Source organism: Ornithodoros turicata, chromosome 3, assembly GCF_037126465.1.
Source record: "Ornithodoros turicata isolate Travis chromosome 3, ASM3712646v1, whole genome shotgun sequence".
Classification (NCBI taxonomy): domain Eukaryota; kingdom Metazoa; phylum Arthropoda; class Arachnida; order Ixodida; family Argasidae; genus Ornithodoros; species Ornithodoros turicata.
The window spans coordinates 100,986,088-101,000,025 of NC_088203.1; the positions used below are offsets into that span (position 1 = coordinate 100,986,088).

The 13,938-nt window shown below is 43.2% G+C and overlaps 1 protein-coding gene and 1 long non-coding RNA gene across 2 annotated transcripts in view; one reads left to right on the forward strand and one right to left on the reverse strand.

Annotated features, from left to right (window-relative positions):
• Nucleotides 1-13,938, forward strand: part of LOC135389005 (hemicentin-2-like) — a 217,837-nt gene that overhangs the window by 178,491 nt on the left and 25,408 nt on the right. The gene's annotated exons all lie outside the window — the stretch shown is intronic.
• On the reverse strand, nucleotides 2,579-13,717 carry LOC135389008 (uncharacterized). Its single transcript, XR_010421558.1, has 3 exons — nucleotides 13,452-13,717; nucleotides 9,332-9,419; nucleotides 2,579-3,786 (listed from the first exon to the last, which is right to left on the reverse strand). It is a non-coding gene; the product is annotated as an uncharacterized LOC135389008 (long non-coding RNA).

Here is a 13,938-nt window from a genome sequence, read left to right on the forward strand (position 1 = left end):
AGATTACTTATTTATTTTATTATTATCATACCTGTATGGTGGTTAGTTATTACTGTAGTGGGTTCATCATTAATTAGCAAAAATCATTCAAGCACATACAACTAGATACCCCACATAAATACGGTAGCAAACATTAGACATCACTAGTGCACAGCTTGGCATAGGACAAGTGATGGTTCGAAGACTTGAACAATATATGAACAGTTTTATTGTGATATTGTCCACGGAAAGAAATAATATTTAAAGCATTCGTCCTTGTATTCAGAATCTTTTTTTTTCTCATGTGATCTATTCCAGGACGGACTCCGTTCGAAAGCTTTTGCCATAATGAATCTATGATCGCCTTCAGTGTTTTTGTCTTTGTGTTCTTCGGTCTTGACTGCCCTTCTAGGTCTTCGTGCTAGAATTAAGTAGCATCAGGTGCGATACATTTGACAGGTTGTACAGATACTGCGCACAGATAGATCTGTACCACCTGTCAAATGTATCGCACCTGATGAAGGACGGACTCCGTCTGAAAGCTTGCACTATAATAAATCTGCGGTCGTCTTCAGTGTTTTTTCTTTATATTTGTGTTCTAGTTGATTATAGTAATATTTTCAGAAGTTTGGTTATGGTAAATACTGTATAAACGTTTAAGTCGCCAATTTCTTCTATACGTGCCGACTACAAATCCAATCCCAATATAGTCTTCATTGCGGAAACACTACCCCGTAACGCACGAGTATACAAGTTCATAGCAAATTGCAAGTTCACACCATGAACATATCGATCTCTTCAGGATATTTAATATGACCAGGTAAGCTTGTGAAGTACGCGTTCGATAAATTCCAATATAATGTGGCACAAACTGACTACACAAAACACAAAACTGCACAAGTCACGCATATCGATCTAGCTGCATTATACTCTTAAAAATGAACTTCACCGCAGAGCACGCTCATATCCAACCACCATCTCGAGTGATATCGTTATCTGCCCCGATTTGTTGAAAACGGGAGGCGTACGCCTTTTTTGTGACACTTGTGCTGTTCATAATTGTCACAAAAAGGCGTCCCCCCCCCCGTTTTCAACAAATCGGGGCAGATAACGATATCATTCGAGATGATGGCTGGTTAGAAGCGTGGTATGCGGTGAAGTTCATTTTTAATAGTGCTAGGTAGGAGCGCTTTCTAATGTGCGGGTGACATCACTAATGTTGCATAATTACTCTCTGATAGCGACGTGGCTACGGCGACATTTGAAGCATAGTTGATATTTTTCCGTGAAAGTAACATTATCGAGCTCACGTCCACGTTTAGATCGTCCTATGCAGGAGTACAACGTCATGGACAATTGACCTACGCGTTCAATATCCTCGGTAACAATGGATGGCCCACAGTTTTCGCATAACGAGTCTCGCAGTCATTAATAATGGGTATTGGTCTTTCTGTGAAGGACGAATGGCTGACTTTCATGGCTAGTTGCGCCCTATCGCGGAGCTTTAATGAGTTTCTCTAAATGGAATTAATTATGAGGCAGAAATTGCGTCCAGCCAGGAGAGAGCAAATCTGATGGGATGGATCCGATTCCGGATCGTTTGCTCCAATTAGCGAAGCTGAGCCGCTCGCCTTCTGAGCCATTCATCCAAACGTTTGTCCTTCTCCTTGTACGGCCTCGTCGTCGTTACGAATACTAAGGATAATGGTGATGGCCTGATTAATTTTTGTACTTGAAATATCGTTGTACGCAGAAGTGCAGTGTGCAAGTATCCAGCGATAGATGTTCACAACAGAGAGAAGACTGTTGAGAGCATCTAAATTTTAATGCAACGAGACTTGCAGAAGGCTGTACTACTTCGGGTCTGACATCGAGCTACAAACATCCACAATATATAAGACATGTATCAACCCTCGCTTTCTAGGGCCTGACTTTTTAGGGTTAAACCCGTATCCGCCCGATATTTACCCCCCGAACGAAATCTGTAAAATTCGGGTTTAACCCGAATCTACCCGAAAACATCCGGGTCGCGTGGCACACTCATAAGCGTGCATTCAAATAAAGTTTGATAACATTGCTAAACACTAGTTCCATGTTAAGACAAATTTTTATTTAAAAAAAATCACCCGAATACACCCGAATTCCTGACGACAGAATATGCCGTAACGGGATTTAACCCGAATACACCCGGATTTTCAAATGAAAAATATCACCCGATATTTACCCCCCGAATTTGGCCAAAAATAAAACCCGAAAAAGTCAGGCCCTAAGACTATACCCTACAACATGCCTTATATTATATTGTTGTTGTTTGTAGCTTGATGTCAGACCTGAAGAAGTGCAGCCTTCTGCAGGTCCCGTCCCATTAAAATTTAATTGCTCTCAACCGACTTCTTTCTATTTGAAATATACTGGATGCCGTTGACTATTTCTCTTTTTCTTTTTCTTTACAGAGCCAGAAAGTGAATAAATGTGTGTGCGTATAAATACAGGTACTGTAGTACTTGAGAGAACTGATGTTCTGAGGCTGGAACAACATAGAAATGACAAATACATGCATACATACATACTGTAGTACTGCCGTTGGTACTAGTTTAATTGTTAAACGTAGAACTGCTGTTGAAACAGGATTAACTTGTAAAGTAAAGCAAAGGTAAAAGCTCTCAAACAAACGCCAATGTGAAATGTCAACACAATATCTGAGGGATAAGCAAGTTCAGTTTAGTTTAGTCCGTTAGTTTAGCTTGGAGACAGCTTGTATCCTTAGGACAGCAGTGTCCATTGTACGTATTCAGTTCTTGTTCTGTGAGGTATATTAGAAAACTTTTGCCCTCGGTTCGATCACGTCGCACCAATTTCGGTTTGTCTTATGCACCTGGACGAACCGGAATGCAAAACCTGCTCAGAAGAAGAAAAAATAACTACAGAATAGAACGTAATAGAAGTAGAAAGAAAAAAATGGAAACGTAGGTCGCCCTGGTGCAACCAACCACATAATACATCCTAAAATAAAATAAAATAATAAAATAAAACAATTACATTTCCCCCTGTCTCTTGTTAAAACAGAGCTAGAATAGCTTCTGAATTGCATGATATGCGCGTTGCTGCGGAAAACAGCTTTTATTTATGTTTTGATACCAACTGCCAGGCTAAGGACATGCCTACAACTCCAGACGGTGTACCATAAATAGTAGACAAGCGCAAAGGATGCGTGTTCAGCTTGAGACGGAAACAGTTGTGCGTTGAACCAAATTGTTGCGAAGAAGTGCAAATGAGGGAGGCCCGCTTAAAGGCCTTTCTGCGTCAATTGGGTTTCTGTGAAATATATATATATATATCGTTGTGGCGTCCTTTTTGTGCTACATCCCAGCTGACGCCAGCACCACAAGTTGCAACCATTTCCCCATAAACTTATTACGCGCCTCTGTAATGCATCTCACGTTCTGTGGCTCTTGTTATGGAAGCGGCATTGTTGGCCCGCTTTCAAATCGTGCGAGAAAGAGAAGAAGCATGATTGGCCACTTTACTGAGTTCAGCAGAAAACAGACGACTGAAATTGAGAGTGTAAAGGGGTTCTGAGTTACAGAAAGGAGTTTCTGCAACTGCCTGTAGGAAATTGGAAACTGCAGTCAAGGTTGTTGCTGGTTAAAGTATATGGTTTCCGCAGGGTGCTGACTTAGGAAACCTACGGAGTGCAGTTTTTAACGTAAATTACTAAGTGTCCGACGCAGTCACATTTATCGCCTTTATCGCAGTCGAAATGGACGCCGTCAAAGTGCTTCTTGGGGCCGTGAGCATACTTCTGGCCTAAAACGAAAGACAAATATTGACCACCGGTTAGAATGGAATGATTGAAAAAGAAGAGAAAAAAAAAAGAACATTGGCACCACCAACGAATGGAAGAATGGATGTTGCGAATTCATCGCTGCTACAATATACCAGAAACTGCAAAAGTATGTGCTGTTGCTGCGGTTATATGGAGAAATTTGAAGGAAGCGAACAACAGTCCCGCATCATCATCAGCATCATCATCATCTTTACTGCGTGTGTGTAGAAGTAAAAAATTCCGCACACATTTCTGAAAAATATACATGAAAGAAGAAGGAATACAGAAATCTTCCCGCAGCGAAACATAAACAGCACGAAAGCACAAATGTTCGATTGACATTTTTCAATGTAGTTTTTCGGCTTATTCTAGCCGAAAAGTGTGGGAAAGTGGGAAGTGTTTATGCCTTCTATCTCCATGATCAAGTATAGCGATAGATACAGATCACTATGAGCCTTTACAGTCCCCGTCGAATTGGATTCGGTTTGATGTGTTTTCTCCGCTTCCGACAGCGTTCACCCAATCGCGTTGCAACGAGATATACCTCTAACCCAATCTGGGACAGAAAGGGATGCCTCTTGGATTCAGGATATCGTGTAGTAATACCAATAACGATTGTTCTACTTCCTTGATGCTGCGGATGACAGTGATATGCGTGGGAATAACTCGGGTAGAGACGCAACAGATAATTTTGCTTTGTGGCCGGAAACATCGCTTCTAGTGTACGAAAACAATTTATTTCCACCGGGCAGGGGTGCCTCATGTTGTTGGGACGAGAGTTTTGATTGAGTGCGTGGGGGCGAACTGCATGCCTTGTCTCTGATACCCGTTTGATATTGTTTAAAGGAACAGTTGAAAGTTTTCACACGGTGGCTTGCGATTAACAACAAACAATAAATATATGATGACGATGGCATGGGATGTTTCGCAGCGTGGTCAAAATTGTAGGGCCAGCAACGGACGCTCCACGCTCTAGTCAAATGTTTCTAGACATTAAGGCGGACACCAAGTTCTAATGCTTAGGGGTCTCGGTGAAGCAAAGTGGAAACTATCCGGCCTCGTAGCACGTTCCCGAAAAATAATGCGTTGCACATTCACAAAATAAGACCACGGTAGAAAAAAAAGAAGAAGAAGAAGAAGAGAAAACACTTGTTTCCTTATCCACATTTTACTCACACTCTAAACGCAGCACATCATCGCGTAGCACGTTGTCCACGCATTGTCATAAATGATAGGTTTAGCGCTCCTGACTCGAAGAGAGGAAAAGAGATAGGGAGAGAGAGAGAGAGGGAGGGAGGGGGGGGGGCTTTTTGTGGCAAATCATTCGTGGCAAAGGTTGGCGCGCAGCGTGCTACGCGGCGAAGTGTCGTTTACAAAGTACACCTCATCTTATACCGTCACCTGAAAATCTCACGCCACACTCTCGCGCACAAGTGCGCCACTGCTCTATTGCAGCTTTACCGTTCGACTCTCAGTCGATTCTCCCATTTTCCACGGTAAATCATACACCTCGTGTCACCTTTATCACAAACAATCTTCACCATCACTGAACGCTACGAGCTTTTATCGCTCCGCCCCGCAGTACCTCTACCTGTACTATTGTTGACTGCTTGACGGTGGATGTTCCTAAGCGCTCCGAAGACCTCTCCTCTTTCCCGCCGCACACCTGATCGCCGAGCCAAGAATCGATACATGCGCGCTTGATGCAGGACCATTGAATTTGAAGCCCCCAACAAGTCGTATGGCCGCACACACGCAACACCATATCGACCGCCGCATTTGCGTAGCCAACCTTTCATCCGTTGTGTCGGACAGCGCCGCTTTTCATAATCTCAAAGAAGGCACGAGCGTCGCACGTCAGGGCCAGTTGTCGTATTCGATTTGTTCCGTATCGATCGTATAGCCAGCAAATTCATCGCGAATTCAGCTGTCTGAGAAAATGTCTAGATACTGCGCCGATTTCTGGCTTTCAATTATTCCATCCAGCGGAATACCGGCGAGCTTTCCTTTGCTAACAGCTAATCGTTTTCTCAGTGCTTGACGAGAGAACAAAGTATGCCGGCGCTAATGGCTGCTGGATTCCACGGCACCGATGGTTTGCAGTGAGCAAAATTTAATGAGCTCATAAACTAATTGAGTCCTGCGCGTCTACCCTATTCGCGTGGAACACTTTCTTCCGACTTAAGTTAGAAGAGCGTGGGTAGAATGTCTTCAGTGGCTTCGGTTCGCGCGAGTTTAAAATATATTGGGTAACTCGTTGATAGGTTGGTGTGTGATTGAAAATGGCTTCAGTGGCTCCGAAATGGCTTTCAGCCCTTGTGAGTTAGGTGGGCGTTCATGTGTCTGTTTAGCCGTATTCATGTGGACCGTATGTAGAAGTAGGTCTCTAACGGAATATTATAGTGTGGGCACTGATGCGAGGAGTACCATGTAAGAAGTTCGGTAGGAGAGTACCTGTTTTCGAAGCACGTTTGTTTGTATACCGGCGTTATCACGGAAGCATACCGCTACTAAAGCAGGACACGTACGAAGCAGACAATATTTAACCGAAAAGGTTGACTGCCTTGATAAGAAGTCTCGTTTATAGAAGTTTATAGAAGTATAAAAGAAGTTTACATATTATAGAGTTAAAGCAGTAACGCTATAGGGTCGACCAACGTCGACAGCTCTATATGTCCGTCTGTAACAGCTGTGTGGAGAGTGAAGGAAGAAGTTACAATGGGGGCGAAGTGCGGGTGCGCAGAGATCAGAATCGAAACTGGCCTGGTAAAACTACCGTATTTAAACGCGTCTGGCAACATGCCTAAAGATAAACCAAACTTTTCAATTTATATCTAGATACGAAGGCGAAAAAATAGGCCATGTCAAGTTGCCGGTGGTGAGTAATCAAAGAGTGATATTACAAGGGAGGAGCAACTTATTTCTTTACATTTATATGTTTACCATGTGTAAATAAATAGGTTGTTCCTACCGTTTAATATCACCCTTTGATTTACATTTATATTTTCATAGAGATAGTTATACATACTTTACAGTATATTTAATAGTATAATTAAGTTTTGTAAAAAGGAGATCTATTCTCGAGCGTTATGCATCAACGACTGTTCACTGTTTGCCAGTATCATCGGGTCGAACCCAAACAGCAGTCCCACATCATTATCATCATCATCATCATCATCATCACCACCACATGATGGTGATAATAATAATAATAATAATTTTAATAATAATAATAATTTTATTAGTGCCCAAGAACGGCCGCAAAGGCCATGGTATTGGCGCACACAATACACATAACTCTCAGTGGATACAATACAGACATAAACGCACAAATAATTATGTGCAGACATATATATATAATACATATACAGTGGGATACTAACGGAGGTACATTACAAACATAACACGTATACGTACTTACATATTTACAGACAAGTATACCACGCAGTACACGCAATGAAATATCAGCAACAAAACTACAATACATAGATTACGCGCAGCACATAAGTTATAAGATGGAATGAGACGATATACTGTACAAAACAAAGGAAAGAATATCACGATAGTGATATGATAGAGAGAAAAAAAAAAGCGGGAGGGAAACAAATGCAGGTAAAGTTACTTACTGCACTGACAAGACGCACAACAATTTCGCAGTCCATTCTTAAACCTTTTCCACCTGTACACCGTCCACAAAAAGAGCCCTCCATTTCTACGAGCTCAACAGAGAATATATTCCTTGTGATCAAACGTCAGCACGCAATGTCTCGGACTAGGCAGTCTTCACGTAACCGTGAATGCTGGCACAACACTTTTTTTTTTCTCCCTTAGCGTCTGCAGAACATGTTTGAGCGGTTAAGTCACGTATGAGGAACATTCGGCCTGGTCTCCTTTCAAACACTTATCTCGGAGTGCTCAAGAGCCATCTATCGCGATACCTGCTTCGGTAGCTCACAGGGGGAGATCCATAAATCATGCCTTCGAAGTCACACAAACACAACAGTGGCCCCAATAACCCCCTGTAGTCCCACTTAGGGTGATTCTTGTTTTGCTTTTCGCGCTGACCGCCTTTACGATGCCGAAACCTTTTAGTCCAAGGCATGCCGAGCCAAGCAATAGAATGATCCGCAGGATTGCACCGAAGGCTCAGATGGCTTTCGTGCTTCTTCTCCGATCGACCTATATTCGCCTCGTGTGTAAGTACGAAAGTTGCTGCTTCTCCCAGAGATGCTGCCGCCATTTAGTCTTAGTTTGTGTGTTTGTCCCGCGAGGCAAAGGAGAACTTCAAGGTGGCTTTGCCTCATTACTTTTGTGTCGGACAGCCAAAGCACCCTTTACAGGAGGCGCCACCGCGGTCATGTTGGAGCATTCGGTTAGAGCTGAGGAAAGTTTCTGCGATAAATTACGTTACTCTTATAAACTCATCTTCTGTGACCCCTTACATTATAAAGTAAGATAAGCGAATGACACATTTTTAGGCCCCACATAACGTGTATTTATACTGCGGGGAAGTAGACGACTAGTGCGATAATAACTTTACACTTGAAAAACATATTGGCATCACTATAGCAGACGAAAAGTTGCGCTGCTACAGAATGGCAGATCTCCTCATGGCAGGAGAGGCCAAGTTTTTTTAATTTCGTGTTAGCGCCGCGAAGCAACTGTGGCTATGAGCAGCGTACAGATGAGGACAGCAGGAAAGGAAGGAATGGGCGACGGGGGGGGGGGATAGGGGAGGCCAAGCCCTTCGGCATTCCTCAATCTAGTCATCGTACTCAGACATCAGGCCATGTCATCGACAGTTCAGGCCATGCCAATTAAGCTGACATGATTTTAACGGAGCAGTTAACAGGTGTTTTAAGTGGTTTCCACTGACAATTTCAAATCTGCAATAGTCATCCTTACCGTTGGGTTTGCGAATTTAAAAGACATAATTACTCCGCATTTTACGATGCACTCTACGTATATTTAGACAAAATCTGTCTTTCCATAGCATAGCGTGCCTTTGAGACACTGTATTGTTAGCACCACACTCTAGAAATGTTCTGATTTGATTAGATTGTATAGAAAAGAGACGGACGGTCCGTAATATACATGGGCACGATCAGGACACCACGGGTTGTCAATTCCGTGCGCTATCTCATTTTTCATCGATAGCGTACTCATTTTATTTTCATAGCATACGTAACGCACAAAACTATACAGGCTATATAGACTGAGAATGCCTCTGAAGGTGCAGCCCTCCGGTCCGCCCGCGGCGCCGAACACCACAAAGTAGATTACCGTCGCACGCAGCTATATTCACGCATGCGCGCACAAACATTCACACTTCGTGAAATGGAACTGCGGCCAACATCCCTTGTATCGCCTTTGATATCGTTCTTCCGCGAGAGGAAGGGGTTATACGAATGCCGCCAAGCGTTCAGCCTTCTGACTGAGCTCGCTCGACTCTCCAGCGCCGTTCCAGGCCGCTGACTTTCCTTCCCTTGTGGCCCACTGCATACACCGCTATTGATGTACTCTTACCTTGCCTGCACCCTGTGAATGTTGTATCTTCTCTCTCGTCTCTTTGGGTAGCTTTCATCCTTTCACTCTCTGTGTTTGGTTCTGTCTTCTGAAAGATGAATTTATCGTGAGATACTTCTTGCAGTCGTCTTAGCTAAACAGCGCGTTTTAACTGTACAGCTACCCTTTTTGGTGTCTGATATCGTGTACATACCGTTAAAAACGGTTCATTATCATTCAGTTTTGAGTGGAAAATGGTTAATGTTTGGCTTTTTTTTAAATAAAAATCTGGATGATGTTTCTTTTATTTCTTTTCAGTGGCTCTAGATCTCTCGTAACATCTTGCGCGCCGCGCGACGATGACGCGAGTTCAATTTGAGGGGAGTTTGTGCACCTCTAAAACCCAAAAAACATGTATATGTTTCTGCGCATGCGCGGTGACGATCCCTCAATTTCAATTACGGCCCAGAGCTCCTTAGGAAGCATACTCTAAAACGCTGATGAATTCTCGAACTGGTACCAAGCCTAAACTTCCTAACACAAAGAGGAACTCCCGGGATGTCAAATAGCATTCCAACACCAACGAGCCGCAATCGCAAACACAGATAATTTATTCCTTGCTCCAGCAAAAGATGAGGCGTAGGAAGAGCGCGAGAAGATGCAGAACGTATTGGTTTACTCTAAACAAGAAGAACGAACACAAAGAATATACACGCGAACTGTGAGACAATTGATGTTCTGAGACTGGAACACATAGAAAGGACCAATACATACACAGCCTCAAATGCCTAAGAAATTAATGATGAAAGATGCAAGTCACAGAAAAGGTTAGCCACCTATAGTACTCGAACCCACATCATCTGGATTACCGGTCCAGGGCTCTACCAATTGAGCTAAGCTAACTTTTTTTTTCACGCAGCTTTTTATTGAGCCATGTAGACACAAACACAAAACACAATTCAATACAGAATACAAATATAAGAATGATTATTTTTGACGTCCATTTTACATATGAAAATGAATTATCTACAACTATACAAGTCCCTTTAGAGGCTGAGATGAACTATAGTTCAGCTACACACAAATATACAAGCTACACACACACACGCTACACACAAAAAGTACACACAAACACAAGTACACACAAATATACAAGCTCAGCAGAAGACAAACCACAAGTTCGAGCGTCCATATGAGCTCGAATCTGACCAACAAATTATACAGCCGTACAGCTAACATACCTACCCAGCGACTTCCAAGGGCGCGTCATCTGAAAGGACAAACCAACCACTCCCTCACTCATCCCCCTTTCACTCTTTCATACGACACACACAAATTTATACGACAGGGTCGACGCAAGCGGCGTCTGTTGAACATGAGACAATTGATGTTCTGAGGCTGGAACACATTGAAAGGACAAATACATACAAAGCCTCAAACGGCTTCGACATGTGGGTTCGAGTCCTACAGCTGGCTAACCTTCTCAGTGACTTCCATTTCATCATTCGACGTGAACTATTTCCTCGCGCGATATGCGCATTGCGATTAATGCAGAATTATACGACCGTCATTAATGATTCACGATTAATTAGCGAAGTCATAATAGAGTCCCTCTCGAGCGGCAGTGACGGAGTACAATACAATGTTTATTTTATTACACGAACGAAACCATATGGGAGAAGATACAGCATTGAGTTTATGCAGCAGGTAATGCAAGAACAAACTCACAAACTAGCAGTGAGCCTTTGCCCATCAGAAGTACGTTTCTACAGCTTCAGGTCATTCGAAATGATTACGTCGACGTTGATTGAGCATATCCTGTGTATTCTTAGTTGAGACATAAGTATAATTCGTGGCTGTACGTTGCGAGACAGCTATGACGTCACAGTTAAGGGTCTACCGATTAATTTTGCCGAACTGAGGGACTTTAACTGGCCCCGAAGACAAATTCAGTACACTCATTTCACCATTGATTGATTGATATTGATTTTAAGTAAAAAAATAAAATGGAGATTTTGGCTTCACTATCGTGAGGTCCGCAGCTTCACATCACTTGCACCAGTTACCTTGGTGGAACATTTCTGGTATGATGAAGCCAATAAAGAGGATGATCATGGCGATGATGATGGTGGTGGTGATTCCGACAGGAAACAATTACAAACACACACTGAGTTGTAATAGAACACGCAACCAGTCGAACAGCAAAACTCACAAAAACACTCATAGGCTGGCACACTCACTACACACTCAACAACCTCAACTAACACTCAGTTGACTCAACTAACACTCAATATGGCACACCATATTTAACGTCCCTCGCGGAAGACGCCGTGTCTAGGCAATTTGTGTCCTCTCACGAAGTTACAAGCGTTTTCGGCCGGGCTCGCACCTGTAGCCTTGAGATGAATAGACAGACACGCTACCACACATTAAAAAAAGGGTGTACTTTAACTCCTTTTCCTTGCCACATATATCACTCCCTTTGGAGTGTACAATTACTTTCCAGCAGGGAGTTAAAGGGTCTCCTCACTCCCTGAAGTCCTTTTTCAGAGTAATTGTACTCTCCAAAAGAAAAGTAGTAGGAGTAAAGTAGGAGTGATATGTGTGGCTAGGGTTTACTCCCCAAAAGGGAGTTACTGTGCACCTTTTTTTTTTAAGAGTGCAGATGACCCACCAAGGCCAATTTCTTAGATGCGAGAGATGTTGGCTTTCATTTCTTTGGTTAATGCCCGGTGGCCGTGTAATATCTCGCCTACCGTTCCCCGTTGAAAAAAAAAAAGTCACATTGAACCGAGTAAGACTTCACACGTATTTACCCACATGCACTTCCATCTCAGAACCATTATTGCTTATCATAGCGATAACGATGGCGGTGCTCAGCACTCAATCTTACCTACCAAAAACCAGCGGCTGTCACTCGTGTGTTATGCCGCTGCTATCTTTACCTCTTTCGTCATTGCAGTCAAGGTGTAACGCGAGCTCCTCTGGCTGCCGAGACAGGATCTATTACCATGGCAACCGAGAAGCTTTGTCATGCCGTCGCGATGAGCAGTTTATTCTTTATTCGGCGACATTACCAGAAGAAGAAAGGCTAGAAATCCGCACACGAAGGATGTCTCTCGGAGAGACGACAGCAGCAGAGGATTTGCGCCGCTATGAGTTATGCAAGTGCGCGTCGTCTCTGCATTTTGAGATGTCCAGTTTCTTTGTTTGAGTGCAAAGGCACGAGGCTGAAATGTGAAATCCTCGTGAAAGCGTTGTTTTTCTCCCTTCGGTTTCGAAGATGCTCTGCTCGCAGGTTTTGCTCCTTTGCCTGGTAAATGTCAGAGGGGGAAAAAAAGAAGAAGAAAAAGAATGATATGACTCATGCTAGAACGGTCGTTTACGGAGTGTGCCCTGGCTCTACTTCAGATGTTGTTTTCGTTACAGGCGGCACTGACGTTTAAGTTCTCGGCATGAAGTTTTCTTAAATAGGCTGTAAAAAGTTCGCACTTTTGGAAGACGCGGAATCGTTGATTTTTCTTCTTCCTCGCATAGTATACACCAATTTAGTTTCGAATAATCTATGCATTGTACAAAGCAAACTCGACGCTTTACTTGTTTTAACATTTTTCACGTTACCTAAGAAAATTATTCCCTATACTTTCCATTTCGTGCGAAGCGGTTACGCTATTCGTGATAATGGCATATTGCAGTACACATAACATGATTGTCAACGTTAACCTACTCTGTTCAGTAAACCAGAACACAACACAACAAAATCGTATAATACGTGTAATACAAAACTAGTAATTTTACTTGTCGACACAAATATAGAAGGCGTAGACATAAACATTCTGTGGTAACAAGAAGTTCTGTGGTAACAAATTACAGAATCAAGATCAGCTCAGTATGTCAGAAAGAAGCTGTCCGTCGTGTCATGTTATCATTGATGTTGTTGTACTACCCAATATATAATATACCCAGTATAGTAATATCCAGTGCGTCACAACACCGCAACTCAGCGTCAGCCCCGTAACTTAAGTCCCTTTCTGGTGGCCTAGTCACCCGCATTCAAAGAGTCACGCAGTCATCAAAATGTCACAGGAACAGTTTTACTGAAAATAAAGCATAACGCGTGCCTGCCCACATACATACCTACCATTGCGAAGAGCCCAAGAGCCAAGACAGTCGCATCTCATACTCGCGCACTAAGCAATTAGCACACTTCATACATATCCAACCTCCAGCGTGCAGGAGGAGGTCGTGCGCGATTGCCAGCCAACACGGTTCGCCTGCCTAGACTCTATTAAGTTAACTTCTTTACGTGATAACTAACGGTAAATATCTTACCCGAGCAAATTCCCGCCTAAAACCGCACTAATTGCCACCAACACAGAGAAAGTCCCGGCAGATGCAACGAGAAAGCTGCCTCGTGTAATTCCAGACAAAGCATCCGCAAAGAAAAAGTATTTCGCGTTAGCCCCATCTTACGAATCCGCGCGTTTCCGAAAGCGCAGCTGTTGTGCCTCGAATGTGGGATCATAAATTCGCGTCCCCTACTGGAAGTGTCCGATATTTTCGTGCCGAGCGCGGCTTACACGAGCGACTGAGGCAGCGAGTACTCGCAAGTTTAAAGGATAGGGCAG